Source organism: Hemiscyllium ocellatum, chromosome 36 (genome assembly GCF_020745735.1).
Source record: "Hemiscyllium ocellatum isolate sHemOce1 chromosome 36, sHemOce1.pat.X.cur, whole genome shotgun sequence".
NCBI classification, from domain to species: domain Eukaryota; kingdom Metazoa; phylum Chordata; class Chondrichthyes; order Orectolobiformes; family Hemiscylliidae; genus Hemiscyllium; species Hemiscyllium ocellatum.
In genome coordinates, this window is record NC_083436.1 from 19,480,414 (window position 1) to 19,499,202 (window position 18,789).

General features: G+C 40.8%; 1 protein-coding gene across 1 annotated transcript in view; it reads right to left on the reverse strand.

Moving 5' to 3' along the window:
- Positions 1 to 18,789, reverse strand: part of mgst2 (microsomal glutathione S-transferase 2) — a 122,078-nt gene that overhangs the window by 71,307 nt on the left and 31,982 nt on the right. The window lies entirely within an intron of this gene.

The window sequence follows — 18,789 nt, forward strand, 5'->3', positions numbered from 1 at the left end:
TATGCAATCCTGAACACTATGGGCAATTTAGCCTGGCCAATTCACCAAATCTGCACATCTTTGGATTGTGGGAGGAGGAAACCGGAGCACCCAGAGGAAACCCACGCAGACACAGGGTGAACTTGCAAACTCCACACAGACAGTCGCCCGAGGGTGGAATTGAATCCAGGTCCCTGGCGCTCTACGGCAGCAGTGCTAACCACTGAGCCACCGTACTGCCCAAAAAGAAGTAAAATAGGTAGTACTATTTTCTTATCTGGGTAGCACGCTAACATTAAATAGGAAACAAGAATGGTGAAACAGCACATAGCACTTGCAGAACAAATGTTCCGAAAAATGTCAAACGTTTTTTAAAAATAAGAACATCTGTATGGAAAGAAAATTGAGATTACTTTGTCCGAATGTGGAAGGTGCTCACAAGGCAGACGTGTGAAGTTAAATTACAGGCAACTGAAAAGTAGCTGCAAGTTTTGAGGTATACGATGAGGATCCTTTGGGACAATCCACATAACACTGAAGTTCTACAGAAAGCAGGTATACAAGTACAAACGTTTGAGGTTATCACAAAGTCACACTACAATTCTTTGGCCACATTCTTGGTAGAGAGAAACAAGAAGATCTGATAATAATTGGTTAAAACAAGGTTAGCAGGGAAAAAGGGAAATAAAGGAAGAACTACTCCAAAAGCTTGAAAACAAGTATGCTTGTTAAAAACACTGAAATACTGATTTTCATGGTCCTTGATAAAAGCCATGATTGTTGATGTTGTAAAATATGACACATGAGAAAAGGCAAATCACTCCTAGTCTCTCAGAAGTTAACTGAAAGCATTAAATTGGTCTCAGTATCATTCAGACAGAATCTTTAGGGAAAGGCAGACAGACAGCATAGATCTTGGTGGATATTTGGCATGCACATGAACAAATTTGTGCTGATACCATTTAATCAAATCAGTACAAAACAAATGCAAAACCTGATCTAACTATTTTAAGTACTGGCAACCAATGTAAACCCTGATACATTCACTCATAATTTGCAATCATCCAGCTCACAGGTTTGAAATCATCCGCACAAATGCGTGTTTCCACGTTTAATCAATGAGGGGTGTGTACTGGAGACATGATGAAAACGATGTGGATATTCATACAGACTGACCTGGTCCTATTTACAAAGAAGCTATTCTAATGCTTTGGAATAGGGTAGTATCTAGCTCACAAACTGAAAAGGTAGCCCACAGTTAAACATTTGCTGATGTTGCAGCTGACAAGAATCATGGCCATAACCAAAGTAATGCTGAATCTTGACTATAATGCAATATGCAACATAATTAATCCTGCATCAACAAGAATATCAGTAATTGAAACATATAATTCTTAATTTATTTTGGAACCAAATTATAATATCTGAGAATTCAAGATAAATAAATACTTAAACATCTACCATTATTTCATGCAAAAACTCCTCTTGCCCCAACATTTTGAATTCTGATAAAGTTATTTCACTCACTGCATCTTAATGCAGTTTCTAATTTTGTCTGACAGTTGAGGGTGAGAAGCCAGACAAATGCAAAAAAAGGTTGTCCCTGCTGATCTCCATCTAGATCACAGTTGGATGTCATTTCCGTGTGTCCTATTAATGTTGCTTCCTATTGGTTGAACTTTAATGTTACGGTGTTAGTTCTTATCACATCATCTTTGAGACAGATGTTTTTTCCACTTGTAGGATGTGGGCATTGCTGGCTGACCAGCATTTATTGCCCATCCCTAGTTGCCCTTGAGAAGGTGGTGGTGAGCTGCCTTCTTCAACTGCCGCAGGTCACGTGCTGTATGTTGACCAACAATGACCTAAGAGAGGGAATTCCAGAATTTTGACCCAGTTACAATAAAGGAATGGTTATGATTCCAAGTCAAGATGGTGAGTGGCATGGAGGGTATCTTGCAGGTTTTGGTATTCCCACATATCTGCTACCGTTGTCCTTCTTGATAGAAGTGGGAATGAGTTTGGAAGGTGCAATCTAAAGCTCTGCAGAAATTCACCAAAGATCATCTTGTAGATAGTACACACTGCTGCTGAGCATCCACGATGGAGGGAGTGCATGCTTGTGGATGTGTTGCCAATCAAGTGGGTTACATCGTCCTGGAGGGTGTTAAGCTTCTTGAGTGTTGTTGGAACTGCATCATCCAGCCAAGTGGAGAGTATTCCATCACATTCCAGATTTGTGCCTTGTAGATGGTGGACAGGGAGGTGGGTTACTCACTGCAGTATTCCTTATCTCCCACCTGCTCTTATAGTGCATTTGTTGTGATTCCAGTTGAGTTTCTAGACTATAATAACCTCCAGAATGTTGATAGTGGGGAATCTAGTGATGATAACAACATTGACTATCACGGGTTGGTGGTTAGATTGTTTATGGAATTGGAGAACTTAATTTGCTTATAATAATTTAACATTTCTTATAGAGTCTTAGAGATGTACAGCATGGAAACAGACCCTTCGGTCCAACCTGTCCATGCTGACCAGATATCCCAATCCAAGGTCTCTTTGTTCAGCAACACTCCCTAGGACCTTACCATTAAGTGTATAAGTTCTGCTAAGATTTACTTTCCCAAAATGCAGCACCTCGCATTTATCTGAATTAAACTCCATCTGCCATTTCTCAGCCCATTGGCCCATCTGATCAAGATCCTGTTGCAATCTGAGGTAACCTACTTCGCTGTCCACTACACCTCCAATTTTGGTGTCATCTGCAAACTTTGTAACTGTACCTCTTATTCTTATATCCAAATCATTTATATAAATGCTGAAAAGTAGTGGACCCAGCATTGATCCTTATGGCACTCCACTGGTCACAGGCCCCCAGTCTAAAAAACAACTCTCCACCACCAACCTCTGTTTTCTATCTTTGAGCCAGTACTGTATCCAAATGGCTAGTTCTCCCTGTATTCCATGAGATCTAACCTTGCTAACCAGTCTCCCATGGGGAACCTTGTCGAACGCCTTACTGAAGTCCATATCGATCACATCTACTGCTCTGCCCTCATCAATCCTCTTTGTCACTTCTTCAAAAAACTCAATTAAGTTTGTGAGATATGATTTCCCATGCACAAAGCCATGTTGACTATCCATAATCAGTCCTTGCCTTTCCAAATACATGTACATCCCGTCCCTCAGGATTCCCTGCTACAACGTGCACACCGCCAGCGTCAGGCTCATTGGTCTAAAGTTCCCTGGTTTGTCCTTACCACCCTTCTTAAACAGTGGCACCACATTTGCCAACCTCCACTCTTCCAGCACCTCGCCTGTGACTATCATGATACAAATATCTCAGCAAGTGGCCCAGCAATCACTTCCCTAGCTTCCCATAGAGTTCTCGGGTACACCTGATCAGGTCCTGGGGATTTATCCACTTTTATGCATTTCAAAACATCCAGCACTTCCTCCTCTGTAATATGGATGTTTTTCAAATTGTCACCATCTATTTCCCTACAGTCTATATCTTCCATATCCTTTTCCACAGCAAGTACTGATGCAAAATACTCATTTAGTATCTCCCCCATTTTCTGTGGCTCCACACAAAGGCCGCCTTGCTGATCTTTGAGGGGCCCTATTCTCCCTGATTACCCTTTTGTCCTTAATGTATTTGTAAAAACCCTTTGGATTCTCTTTAACTCTATTTGCCAAAGCTATCTCATGTCCATTTTTGCCCTCCTGATTTCCCTCTTAAGTATACTTCTACTGCCTTTATACTCTAAGGATTCACTTGATCTATCCTGTCTATACCTGACATATGCTTCCTTCTTTTTCTTAACCAAACCCTCAATTTCTTTAGTCATCCAGCATTCCCTATACCTACCAGCCTTTCCTTTCACCCTAACAGGAACATACTTTCTCTGGACTCTCGTTATCTCATTTCTGAAGTCTCTTCTTACCATTAAAGCCAATTTTTTTTCTGTCTCCATGAGTGGGTAGAGATTAGATTAGATTACTTACAGTGTGGAAACAGACTCTTCGGCCCAACAAGTCCACACCGACCCGCTGAAGCGCAACCCACACATACTCCTACATTTACCCCTTTACCTAACACTACGGGCAATTTAGCATGGTCAATTCACCTGACCTGCACATCTTTGGACTGTGGGAGGAAACCCACGCAGACATGGGGAGAATGTGCAAACTCCACACAATCAGTCGCCTAAGTCGGGAATTGAACCTAGGTCTCTGGCACTTGTGACGCAGCAGTGCTAACCACTGCGCCACCGTGCCGTCCACAGCTATCATTTTTGTGCATTATCTTTACAAGCCTTCACTCATGACAGCCATGCAGACAGAGCCTGGGACATTCTCTATACTTCAGTCCATGTGCTGCTAAAAGGTACATTGACTCTCAGATAGCCCTAATGGCAGTTGTAAAGAGCTATGCCTACAAAATGAAGATACTAAGCTTTTGTGATTTATGCAAAAGGCACATTGACTAATAATCATTTTTTTAAAAATTCAGCATGAAGTTGTACTTATCACCAAAGTACTTGGGTTTGAGCCCCTCTAGAATATGGATTTTGTGTGGAAATCCTTTCAATGTCTAATAACGTTGCCTGGATTTCCATCAGTGGGGTATGGTGACATCTTTCTCAGCACACAAATGATAGAGTTGCTGCACTTAATGTGGTACTCAACCTTGCAGGTTATACTGTCACCTTCAATGCCTATACTTCCATTTTGAGTTTGTCCTCAATGTGGACCCTATATGTGTGAGAAGGATCAATTCCACAGTTGGCATTATCCTTGAGATTAAAAAGAAATGAAGGAACTGCAGATGCTGGAAATCAGAGACAAAAATCAAAAATAAAAACAGAAATTGCTGAAAATACTCAGCAGGTCTGGCAGCAGCTGTGAAGAGAAATCATTTCTGAACGGTCACTGGACCCAAAATATTAACTCTGATTTCTCTGTAAACCTTGGTGTCACAGACTCCTGAATCGTTGCAATCTGAAGAGCTTTTCACATTGGCAAACCAGCAATGGCTGGACCATTCATTTCAACAATGGGGCAGGTCATGAATATAGGCTAGAGAGTTTACACGGAGGGAGAAATGGAAGAGGAGAAGACCGTGAACTCTGAGGTGACAGAGAGTGTGATGAGTTGAGATAGAGATTAAAATTGCCAGAGTAGAGGATGAATGAAGAAAACCATGGTTTACGAACATGGCAAGTGACAAATAGTCAAGACCACAGCAAAGTGAGCGCCAGGCGTGCAAAGATCTGTTGTCTACAGGAAGTGGCAGCTAGTTGCCAGGAAGGAAAATATTATCAGGAGGCAGGAGACTCCAAGACTGAGCAAAGAAGTAGTTGCCAGCAATCTGATAAATTGCAGGACAAATTTTGCAACAATTAGGTAAGAATTCAGGACGTGAGAAGTCTTAACTTTACTCAACAGCCAAAATTAAATGCTTATTTTTAAAATGTGCTTGTTTGGAAATATTCATGCCCTGAATCCACTTCCTACTAGGTTCTTCTGGCAGGAAAACCAACACAGCATTGCCACTCAGCCATTTGTTCAAATAGCATTTGGCCAACTGGGCTGTGTCGCTGCCAAATTTTCACATTTATAGAATAACTGCACCTGTTTGAGTGGGTGTTTTCCCAACTACTCAGATGAGTTGCTTAAAATGGAAGACTGCAAGAAGGATTTGAATCAGTGGGGCTATTACCAGGGTGACTTTAATTGCCCATCCACATTCCAGACAGAATTATAATTAACCCTAACTTCACATTGTCCTTGAAGCTCTTTGGCCCCATTTAATATTAATTTGAAATATGTTTCAACCATCTGTGATACACATTCATTAGCTTTCTCTTCTATTTAAAGCTGCCTGCTTTTTCTTCTTTGTATTTTCCATTCTTTTCTCAATTTAAATTTTGTTTTGTGTTTACTTGTGCCAAATATTCCTATTGTGTTGTAGATTGTTTCAGCAACATATGCGCTTCAGTTCAAACCATGACATGATTTTATTGTGAATTTACAGTCTGGGACATTGTCATAATGTATGTGTTAAGGTTGGGATGGTTAACATAGACAAGCGCTGCTAAATGCATGTTAATTAAATGGATCAGCTGCTAACTTTGTTGGTCACATTTCCTGACTCAAGATTCTGCATTCAATCCTACTAGAGGATTTGAACAGAAACTCTCCATTGATGTGTCAGTGCAGTTTTGAGTGAGTGCTACATTGGTGCTATCTCTTGGGAGAGATTTGAAACCAAGGCCCTGCTTGGATGAATGGAAAAGATCTCATGCTGCTATTCCAAAGAATAGTAGAAGAGTCACTTCCATGGCTTTGGCTAGTATTGATTTCTGGTTATTATCACGTTGCTGTCTGCTGTTGCCAAATTGGCTGCCATATTCCCCATATCTCAATGAGGTTTATGCTTCAAAAGTACTTCACTGAAATGTAGCACTTTGAGACATCTGGTGCATGTGAAACATGCTATAAAAATGCAAGTTTTTTTTCTTCTGAGGAAGATGGTTCCTGATGCACCATACTAGCAGCAGCTTTGAACAGATGCAACCTGACAAGTCATTGTTTCAGAACAATATGAATCTCTGGTAAGATCATGTATCATTTTTGTTACACTAGTGTAGCATCAGCAACTTCTGTTGGTTGATAGTTACCCATTCATGGGTAAGTATTTACTTTAATGAGTATCAGATAGCCTTTGTAGTCATGAACTACTGACTGTATTAGCTGGAGAAATTAGCATACTTCAATTTTTGATCTTGGAAAGCTTATGGATTAAGAAACATAGCACTTGGCTGCAGAGTAGATCATTTGGCCCTTCAAGCGTGATCTGATTGAGGAAACTCTTGCCTCTCTCCCCTCCTGCCCAACCCTCCCCAATCTGTTTTTAAAAATCCATCAAACTCAGCTTGAATGAATGCCTCCACTGTTTCATGGAGAAAAGAATTTCACAAATCAATGACCTTCTTGAGAAAATATTCTCTTCTGTCTCAAAACCAAATCTCACAGGTGGTTAAGACTATCTCCTATAAGTTCAAACAGGTCAATAAAATTCTCATGAAATGGTGGAAAAGTTTTCAATCATTTTGTACTTTTTTCAGGGGGTTGGGAGGTTTGCCAGTCTTTCAATCAAGTTACAAGATCTAGAGAACTCCTACAGAATTTTTGCGTGTGTGAGAAACATGAGAATGACGAGAACGAGGATAGATCTGATCAAGGACAGTAGTGGGAGACTGTGTATTGAGTCGGAAGAGATAGGAGAGGTCTTGAATGAGTTTTTTTCTTCAGTATTTACAAATGAGAGGGACCGTATTGTTGAAGAGGAGAGTATGAAATGGACTGGTAAGTTAGAAGAGATACTTGTTAGGAAGGAAGATGTGTTGGGCATTCTGAAAAACTTGAGGATAGACAAGTCCCCCGGGCCTGACGGGATATATCCTAGGATTATGTGGGAAGCAAGAGAGGAAATTGCAGAGCCGTTGGCAATGATCTTTTCGTCTTCACTGTCAACAGGGGTGGTACCAGGGGACTGGAGAGTGGCGAATGTTGTGCCCCTGTTCAAAAAAGGGAATAGGGATAACCCCGGAAATTACAGGCCAGTTAGTCTTACTTCGGTGGTAGGCAAAGTAATGGAAAGGGCACTGAGGGATAGGATTTATGAGTATCTGGAAAGACATTGCTTGATTAGGGACAGCCAGCACAGATTTGTGAGGGGTAGGTCTTGCCTTACAAGTATTATTGAATTCTTTGAGGAGGTGACCAAGCATGTGGATGAGGGTAGAGCAGTGGATGTAGTGTACATGGATTTTAGTAAGGCATTTGATAAGGTTCCCCGTGATAGGCTTATGTGGAAAGTCAGGAGGCATGTGATAATGGGAAATTTGGCCAGTTGGATAGAGAACTGGCTAACCAGTCGAAGTCAGAGAGTGGTGGTAGATGGTAAATATTCAGCATGGAGCCCAGTTATAAGTGGAGTTCCGCAGGGATCAGTTCTGGGTCATCTGCTGTTTGTAATTTTTATTAATGACTTGGAAGAGGGAGTCGCAGGGTGGGTCAATAAATTTGCAGACGATATGAAGATTGGTGGAGTTGTGGATAGTGAGGAGGGCTGTTGTCAGCTGCAAAGGGACTTGGATATGATGCAGAGCTGGGCTGAGGAGTGGCAGATGGAATTCAACCCTGTCAAGTGTGAGGTTGTCCATTTTGGAAGAACAAATAAGAATGCGGAATACAGGGTTAACGGTAGGGTTCTTAGTAAGGTGGAGGAGCAGAGGGATCTTGGGGGTCTATGTTCATAGCTCTTTGAAAGTTGCCACTCAGGTGGATAGAGCTTGCAAGAAGGTCTATGGTGTATTAGCCATAGGGATTGAATTCAAGAGTCGTGAGGTGATGTTGTAGCTGTACAGGACCTTGGTAAGGCCACATTTGGAGTACTGTGTGCAGTTCTGGTCACCTCACTTTAGGAAAGATGTGGAAGCTTTGGAGAGGGTGCAGAGGAGATTTACCAGGATGTTGCCTGGAATGGCGAATAGGTCGTACGAGGATAGTTGAGAGTGCCAGGTCTTTTCTCATTGGAACAGCGAAGGATGAGGGGTGACTTGATAGAGGTTTATAAGATGATCAGGGGAATAGAGAGAGTAGATAGTCAGAGACTTTTTCCCCGGGTACAACAGATTGTTACAAGGGGACATAAATTTAAGGTGAAGGATGGAAGGTATAGGGGGGATGTCAGGGGTAGGTTCTTTACCCAGAAAGTGGTGGGGGCATGGAATGCGCTGCCTGTGGGAGTGGCAGAGTCAGAATCATTGGTGACCTTTAAGTGGCAATTGGATAGGTATATGGATAGGTGCTTAAGCTAGGACAAATGTTCGGCACAACATTGTGGGCCAAAGGGCCTATTCTGTGCTGTATTGTTCTATGTTCTATGTTCTAATTTCAAGGTTACAGAGTTTTGGAATGAAGTGTCTAAGAAGGTTATTCAAACACAAGTAACAATTCGATCAATTTCTGGAAAGAGAAGAAATAGAGGGATGTGTTGAGAAGATGGTAGGCAGAATTAATCTGTAAAAAGACAATTTATTGATCACTGTAGCCATACAATTTTTTTGTATTGTTTTATAAAGAGGCTTCGCCAGCTTTTTCAATGCTAATTCAAAAGAAAATTCAAAAATCACAAGATTAACATATGCTACAGTTGCCGACTGCTTATCAACAGAGTATTTCAGACTTAAGATTAGAAAGCCACTCTGCTCAAAAAAAGTTTTTTTTTAAGATAACCTTAATTTCCAAACTCTGGCAAGAATTTACATGTTCCCAGTTACTCTTGTGTATATTGACCTGCTTAATATTTTTTTAAAAAAGCTTTGCAAACTAGTAGATATTTCTAGTTTGTAATAACCACTTTGTGTGGGAACTTTGTCACAGCTTTATATACCCATGTATTATCTAAAAAAAACACTAACACTTTAAAAGCTGAGAAATTATTTCTGCGTCTGCCTTGACTTTTAGATCCAGACTGCATTCCCAATGTTGTTAACCCAGTTCATGTTATAGTTAAGCTTTCTCCTCTTTATTCCCTGGCAATATTTTAAGTTCACGTAATTCAGAAATGATCTGTAATAATATGCTTATTACTTATTTGACCATGCTCTCAGCCAATATCATACAACTTACCTGATTTCTGTGGTTTGGTGTCAGGACTCCAGTTGCCTGACTAGTATTTCCCACTCCTATAACAAGAGGGAAATGACTGCAGAGGCTAGGTCCTGTTACCAAGTCACCTTTTATTTACTAGCGCATAGTACACTGTCTGTGGCCAGCCAGCCAGTCAGCTTGGAGTCAGCTCTTGAATGGAGGAGATTAGACTCTCCTGGTTACATTATTTAAGACACTAAAGTAATGCTCCTGTTTTTCTTTTTATTCCTCTTCTGGATCCAAGATTTGTACCTAGGTACTTAGAACATAGAACAATACAGCGCAGAACAGGCCCTTCGACCCTCGATGTAGCGTCAACCTGTGAACTATTCTCAGCTCGTCCCCCTACACTATCCCAAAATCATCCATGTGCTTACCTAAGGTTTATTTAAATCTCCCTAATGTGGCTGAGTTGACTACATTAGCAGGTAACGCATTCCACATCCTAACCACTCTCTGTGTAAAGAACCTGCCTCTGATTTCTGTCTTAAATCTATCACCCCTCAATTTGTAGTTATGCCCCCTTGTACAAGCTGACGTCATCATCCTAGGAAAAAGACTTTCACCGTCTACCCTATCTAACCGTCTGATCATCTTGTATGTCTCTATCAAATCCCCTCTTAGCCTTCTTCTTTCCAATGAGAACACACCCAAGTCTCTCAGCCTTTCTTCATAAGACCTTCCCTCCAGACCAGTCAACATCCTGGTAAATCTATTCTGTATCTTTTCCAATGCTTCCACATCCTTCCCGAAATATGACAACCAGAACTGTGCACAATATTCCAAGTGTGGCTGCACTAGCATTTTGTATAGTTGCAGCATGATATTGCGGCTCTGGAACTCAATCCCTCTATGAATGAAACCTAACACACCATATGCCTTCTTAACAGCACTATCAACTTGGGTAGCAACTTTCAGGGATCTATGTACATGGACTCCAAGATCCCGCTACACATCCACACGACCAAGAATCTTTTCATTGACCCAGTACTCTGTCTTCCTGTTATTCTTCCCAAAGTGTATCACCTCACATTTAGTTGCGTTGAACTCCATTTGCCACCTCACAGCCCAACTCTGCAGTTTATCCAAGTCCCCCTGCAACCTGTAACAGACTTCCAAACTGTCCACTACTGCATCGACTTTAGTGTTGTCTGCAAATTTACTAATCCATCCACCTATGCCTCCATCTAAGTCATTTATAAAAATGACAAACGGCAGTCATCCCAAAACCGATCCTTGTGGCACACCACTAGTAACCAGACTCCAGGCTGAATATTTTCCATCAACCACCACTCGCTGCCTCCTTTCAGAAAGCCAGTTTCTAATCCAAACTACTAAATCATCCTCAATTCCATGCCTCTGCATTTTCTCCAACAGCCTACCATGTGGAACCTTATCAAAGGCTTTATTGAAGTCAATGTATAGCACGTCAACTGCCCTACCCTCATCCAAGTACTTGTACCAAAGATTGTAAAAACATTTCACTGTACTCCTGTACTGAAGTACACACGACTGTAAGTGTTATTCTATTTGCATGCTTTAAGTAAGTTTATAAGATTTTTGAAACAATCTCTTTAACATGTTTTGTAAAGTTTTTATCTCAATAACTGTGGTTATCTGGAAATCTTAACTGAAGTGAGTAGATCTTTCTTACTATTGATGACAGATCTAAGCTGACTCCAAGCTGACTGGTTGGCTGGCCACAGACAGTGTACTATGCGCTAGTAAATAAAAGGTGACTTGGTAACAGGACCTAGCCTCTGCAGTTATTTCCCTCGTTATAGGAGTGGGAAATACTAGTCAGGCAACTGGAGTCCTGACACCAAACCACAGAAATCAGGTAAGTTGTATGATATTGGCTGAGAGCATGGTCAAATAAGTAATAAGCATACTATTACAGATCATTTCTGAATTACGTGAACTTAAAATATTGCCAGGGAATAAAGAGGAGAAAGCTTAATCATAACATGAACTGGGTTAACAACATTGGCAAATGCAGTCTGGATCTGAAAGTCAAGGCAGAAATAATTTCTCAGCTTTTAAAGTGTTAGTGTTTTTTTTAGATAATACATGGGTATATAAAGCTGTGACAAAGTTCCCACACAATGTGGTTATTACAAACTAGAAATATTTACTAGTTTGCAAAGTTTTTTAGAAAAATATTAAGCAGGTCAATATACGCAAGAGTAACTGGGAACATGGAAATTCTTGCCAGAATTTGGAAATTATTTTTATTTAATAAATACCTTTTTTTTAATGCAGAGTGGCTTTCTATTCTTAAGTCTGAAATATTCTGCTGATAAGCAGTCAGCAACTGTTCTGTTGATTAAATATAAACCATATCTGTTACCATGCAGGGTGCTTGAGCTAACTGCAGAGGCCAGGTCCCATTACCAAGACACTTTTTATTCACTAGTGTAGAGCACACTAACTGTAGCCCATCAGTTCTTAAACTGAGGAGATTAGAATCTCCTGGTTATTTTTATTCACTTCTCTTTCTCATCTCTTTGTTTATATTGGTCAGCAAAGACTTTCCTGATTGGGATCATCTGGACTTTGATTGGGGGTGTTAACCTGGGCCAATCAGTACAGAGAGAGTTAATACTAGATTGGACACTTACATGTACTGTTCCTTACAGCGTTAGCCAAAATTGGCCCCAGGACTTGGATTACAAAATCAGAAATTGCTAGAGAAACTCAACAGATTTGGCAGTATCTGTGGAGAGAAAGCAGAGGCAATATTTTAAGTCCAGTGAAGAAGGGCCAGACATGAGTTTCGCCAGCAATGTCTGTTTTAGTCTCAGATTTCCAGCATCTTTAGTTTTTTTTAATTTTATTTCAGGATTTGTATTGTTCCTTCTGGCTTGCATAGTCTTCTTCTTCCAGTTCCCATTTAAACTGGTGACTTGATTATTTCCTTCCTCTTTGATAATTTTCTGATGTAGTAAACAGGAAATGTGTTTTTGAGGATGTTTTATATACATAAAAGAAAATGATATGTTGTCCTTTCTTATAGTAATGTTTGAATGTCTGGATGGTACATTACTGAATTTGCACTCCTGGGAAATTGCAAAGACAAATAAGATGAAAGATGGGACTTTCCAAGTTACACTGAGTGTGACAAGGAAAGGGATGAGTTAAAGGAATGGGGTGCTGAAGGTGCAAGGCAGTTTTGGAGTAATGAAGATTGAATGTGCTTACTGGATGGGAGCTGATCAATTTTATAAAATTAAATCAAGGCTCTTGCAAGCAGCAAAGGAGGGAGTAAGAATGGAAGGATGACTTACATGAAGATGATTATAAGCAAAGCGTTTTGTTTAATGGTTTAAGTTGATGGGAGCTGAGTAGAAATCAGATTGTGAAGACAGGAGATTGAGAGGAGACAGGATTGCCAAGAGTAGGGCTAATAGGAGGGAATAGATCACAAGTGATATTAGAAAACCGGCAATATAAAAATACCAAACAAGATGGCAAAAGATTAGAGATGACACAGGATGAGAAGATAATACAAATGGAACTGGAATATAATGAGAGTAACAGGGATAGATGTCCGTTTCATTGAAATTACTGAAGCCAGATCCTAAATTATTTTTTTCACTCATGGAACATGGGTATTGCTAGCTGGGCCAGTGTTTATTACTCATCCCTAGTTGCCCTTGAGAAGGTGGTGGTGAGCTGCCTTCTTGATCTACTGTAGTCCACTGGCTGTAGGTAGACCCACAATGAGAGGGGATTTCAGGATTTTCACTCAGTGGCAGTGAAGGAATTATGAAAAATATTCCAGGTCAGGGTGGTGACTGGCTCGGAGGAGAACTTGCCGGTGGTGGTATATCATTCCTATTTACCTTTATTTTATCATTTAGGTAGAACAGGTTTGGAAAACATTTGCAGTGTGCTTTAAGTTGAAACTATGCAGTCTTTACTTGCTGCCAGGAGTGTGAACTTAGAAATTTACCCCTATAATAAACCTTTCTGAGGCCACCTATAAAGGTTCAATTGCTAAATAGCCAACAATAGCTGAGACATAGAGACTAGGATCTCCAGTGTGTTTTGAATTAATAGATCTTATCTGGGCCAGCAGTGGAGGCATAACAACTGAACATGGTCTTCATGCTGATCAGGAACAAAACTGGGGAGGTTAAAAGCAAATTACTGCGGATGCTGGAATCTGAAACCAAAAGAGAAAATGCTGGAAAATCTCAGCAGGTCTGGCAGCATCTGTAAGGAGAGAGAAGAGCTGATGTCTCGAGTCTAACTGACTCTTTGTCAAAGGGGAAAATAGGGGAGGTGATGGCTGAGTAGTATTTTTGCTAAACTACTAAGCCAGAGACCCAAGTAATGTCCAGGGGACCTGGGTTCAAATCCCACCATGTTAGATGGTGAAGTTTGAATTAAATTTTTAAAAAGTCTGGAATGAAGAGTCTAACAATGACTGTGAAGCCTTACTGATTTAGTTAAAAAGAAATTAGCCAGTGCTCTTGATGAAAGTATAAAGACATAGGTGTCAGCTCAAAGGTGCTGGTAATTGAACAGCACGAGACCACAAATGTAATCTCAGTAATTTATTGAAAGGTAGTTGGTAATGTTGGGAGTGGTACAGATGGGCACTGGGAGCAATTCAAAAACACAGTATTGAGGAATAGAACATACACAAGAATAGAGTACAGGGCACAGTTTGAAATTTAGTTGTTGAACATAAGACTTGGGAGCAGGGATAGGTCATTCAGCCTACTGCGCGTGCTTCACTAATCAGTAAAGGTATCAAGGTTTACAGGATGAGGCAAGAAAGTGAGTTGAGGCTTATCAGGTCAGCCATGTCCATACCATAAGACCATAAGACATAGGAGTTGAGATATGTCTCTTATCTCAAGAGGGTTGCAATATAAAAGCAGAGATGTGCTACTGATACTTTATATAGCTCTGGTTAGGCCCCATTTGGAGTACTGTGTCCAGTTTTGGTCCCCACACCTCAGGAAGGACATACTGGCACTGGAACGTGTCCAGCGGAGATTCACGCGGATGATCCCTGGAATGGCAGGTCTAACATATGAGGAACGGCTGAGGATCCTGGGATTATATTCATTGGAGTTTAGAAGATTAAGGGGAGACTTAATAGAGACGTACAAGATAATATATGGCTTGGAAAGGGTGGATGCTAGGAAATTGTTAGCCATTCCTGATGAAGGGCTCTGGCCCGAAACGTCGATTTTCCTGTTCCTTGGATGCTGCCTAACCTGCTGTGCTTTAACCAGCAACACATTTTCAGCAATTGTTTCCATTAGGCGAGGAGACTAGGACCCGTGGACACAGCCTTAGAATTAGAGGGGGTCAATTCAGAACAGAAATGCGGGGACATTTCTTCAGCCAGAGGGTGGTGGGCCTGTGGAATTCATTGCCACGGAGTGCAGTGGAGGCCGGGGCGCTAAATGTCTTCAAGGCCGAGATTGGTAGATTCTTGTTGTTTCGAGGAATTAAGGGCTACGGGGAGAACGCTGGTAAGTGGAGTTGAAATGCCCATCAGCCATGATTGAATGGCGGAGTGGACTCGATGGGCCGAATGGCCTTACTTCCACTCCTATGTCTTACGGTCTTATGATCTTATGGTATGGACATGGCTGACCTGATAAGCCTCAACTCACTTTCTTGCCTCATCCTATAAACTTTGATACCTTTACTGATTAAAATTCTCTCTATCTCAGCTTTGAATGTAGAACCAAGGATAGGCAATTCAGCCCCTCAAGCCTGTTCCACCATTCAATGACATCATGGTTCTACTGTGGCATAACTCTATATGGATCAAAGGCAGGTACAGTATATCCCTTAATACCTTCGCTTAAGAAAAAATTGATCTATCTCAGATTTAAGAACTAGTCCAGCATCCACTGACATTGGTGGATGAGAGTTCCAAACCTCTACCACCCTTTGTGTATAGAACTGCTTCCGATCATCTTTCCTGAATGGTTTGACCCAAATTTTCAGACTATGTCCTGCGGTTATAGAATCCTCAACCAGTAAAAACAGTTTATCTTCTCTGTCTTTTCCTATTAATGTTTTGAAGTCTTCAACAGACCACCCCTTAATCTTCTAAATTCTGAACAAACCAGGCCTAATGTCTCCTCATTATTTAACTCCTGAAGTTGAGGTCTGATCCTTGTAAACCTACATTGTACTCCCTCCAAGGTCAATACATCCTTCCTAAGGTATGGTATCTAAATCTGCTCTCAGTATTCCAATTGGGGTATGACCAAGGTTTTATATAACTGCAGCATAATTTCTGCATGCTGGAACTCCAGTCCACTAGAAGGAAAGGCCATAATTCCTTTAACTTCCTTTAGTATATTCTACACCTTTTTCTGACATTATAAACATATGCACCTGAACCCCCAAAGTGTGTTTGGTCATCCAACTCATACCATCTAAAGTGTACCCCAATCTATTCTTTGTCAGTCCAAAATAGGTAACTTAACACTTGCTTACATTGAACTCCATCTCACACAATTTTATCCATTCATTTGGTCTATTGCTATCTGCTTGTAAATTGATGCTATCATACACACTATCTACACTGTTACCTGACCTTGATCTGGCCTCAACAGCCTTCTACAGTAAAGATTTCGAGAGTCATAGAATTGTACAGCATGGAAACAGATCCTTCATTTCAACTCATCCAGGCTGACCAGATATCCTAAATTAATTTAGTCCCATAACCTTTAAACCCTTCCTACTCATGTACTTATCCAGACGCCTTTTTAAATGTTGTAATTGTACCAGCTTCCACCACTTCCTCTGAAAGCTTAGACCATACATGCAGAATCTCTATGTGCAAAGTTGCCCCTTCAGGCCCTTTTAAATCTTTTCCCTCTCACTCTAAACCTATGTGTTCTAGTTTTTGACTCTCAAACACTGGGAAAATAAAGGGTTTCGATAAAGTCGCCTCTCATTCTTCTTAACTCTTATGAATACAAGCCCAACCTACTTAACCTCTTCTCCTTGTCAATCCATAGCTAGTATCAGCTTAGTGAGTCTAGTGAATATATATTAATGACTCAGGCAGAAGGTGATTTTACTGTAATCAAATATGCAGATGGACTAAAATAGGTAGAAAAACAAGTTGCATGATGGATACAAACGATTCACAGATATTGATAGGTTAACTGGGCAAAAGGTTGGTAAATAGAGTATAATACGGGAAAATGTGAAGTTGTTCATTTTGGAAGGGAGGACAAAAGAACAGAACATTCTTTAAATGGAGAAAAACTGCAGAATGCTACAACACAAAGAGACTTGTGTGTACTTCTGCATGAAACACAGAAAGCTATCACATAGATGCAGCTTATAATCAGGAAGGCTAATGGAATGTTACCTCTTTTGTCAATGGAATTGGAGTCTAAGATAGAACAATCCCTCCACATCCTATGTGTGAAGGCTTAGCACAATGGGGCTCACTAGAATTTAGAATAATGAGAGGTGATTTCATTGAAACATATAGGATTGTTGAGGGGCTTGACAGGATAAATATTGAGAAAATGTTTTAGCTCATGAGAAAGCCTAGACCAAAGGGCTTCACCTCAGAATAGTAAAACGCATAAATGTAGATATGACCTGATCAGGTGTATCCCAGGACATTGTGATAAGAAACTGGGGACCCCCAAGCAGAAATATTTGTATCATCCACAGCCACAAGTAAGGTGTTGAAAGACTGGAGGTTGGCTAATGTTGTGCATTTTTTAAGGAAGGCTGCAAAGGAAAGCCAGGGAATTACAAACAGTGAGCCTGATGTCAATGCTGGATAAGTTGTTGGAGGAAATTCTGAGAGACAGGATCTTGCGTTTGGAAAGACAAAGACTGAATAAAGATAGTCAACATGGCTTTGTGTGTGGGAAATCATGTCTCTCAAACTTGATTGGGTTTTTTGCAGAAATGATCAAGATGACAGAAGACGGCAGAACAATAGATGTCTATATAGACTTTAGCGAGGCCTTTGTCAAGGTTCTTCATGGCTGACTGGTTAGTAAGGTTAGATCAATGGGATCCAGGGAGAGCGAGCCAATTGGATACAAAATTAGGTAGGAATGCGAGGGTGGTAAAGAGTTGTTCAGACTTGAGGCCTGTGACCAGTGGTGCACTGCAAGGATCAGTGCTTAGCCCACTGTTGTTTGTCATTTTATATTTAATGATTTGGAGTAGAATATAGGAGGCATCGTTAGTAAGTTTACGGATAACAGTAAAATTGGTGGTATGAAGAAGACAATGAAGAAGATTATCTAAGAATATTTTGATCAACTGGGCCTGTGGGCCATGGAATGGCAGTTGGAGTTTAATTCAGGTAAAAATGAGATATTGTATTTTTATAAGACAGACCAGGGCAGGACTTAACTATTCAATTAATGGTAGGGCCCTGGAAAGTGTTGTCAGAAAGACCTAAGGATGTAGGTACACGGTTCCTTGGAAGTATTGTCATAGGTAAAAGTGAGGGCTGCAGATGCTGGAGGTTAGAGTTGAGAATGTGGTGCTGGAAAAGCACAGCAGGTCAGGCAGCAACCAAGGAGTAGGAGAATCGATGTTTCAGGCAAAAGCCTTCTTGATGAAGACCTGCTGTGCTTTTCCAGCACCACACTCTCGACTATTGTTATAGGTAGACAGGTGGTGAAGAAGGCATTTGGCAAAGCATTAGTTACAGGTGTTGGGACTCGTGCAGCTGTACAAGACATTGGTAAGGCCATATTTGGAATGCTGCATAATTTTTGATTTGTTTGCAGTAGGAAGGATGTTATTAAATTGCAAAGTGTGCAAAAATGATTTACACTAATGTTACTGAGACTGGAGGGTTTGATTTATAAGGAGAGGCGGGATAGGCTGGGAGCTTTTGCCCTGGAGTGTAGGAGGCTGAGGAGTGACCTTATAGAGGTTTTACAAAACCATGAGGGGCATAGATAAGATGAATAAGGTCTTTTGCTCAGATTAGAGGTGTCCAAAAGCAGAGGGCATAGGTTAAAGGTGAGAAAAGATTTAAAAGGGACTTGATGGTCAAATTTTCCACATGAAGCGTGGTGCATATATGAAATGAACTGCCAGAGGAAG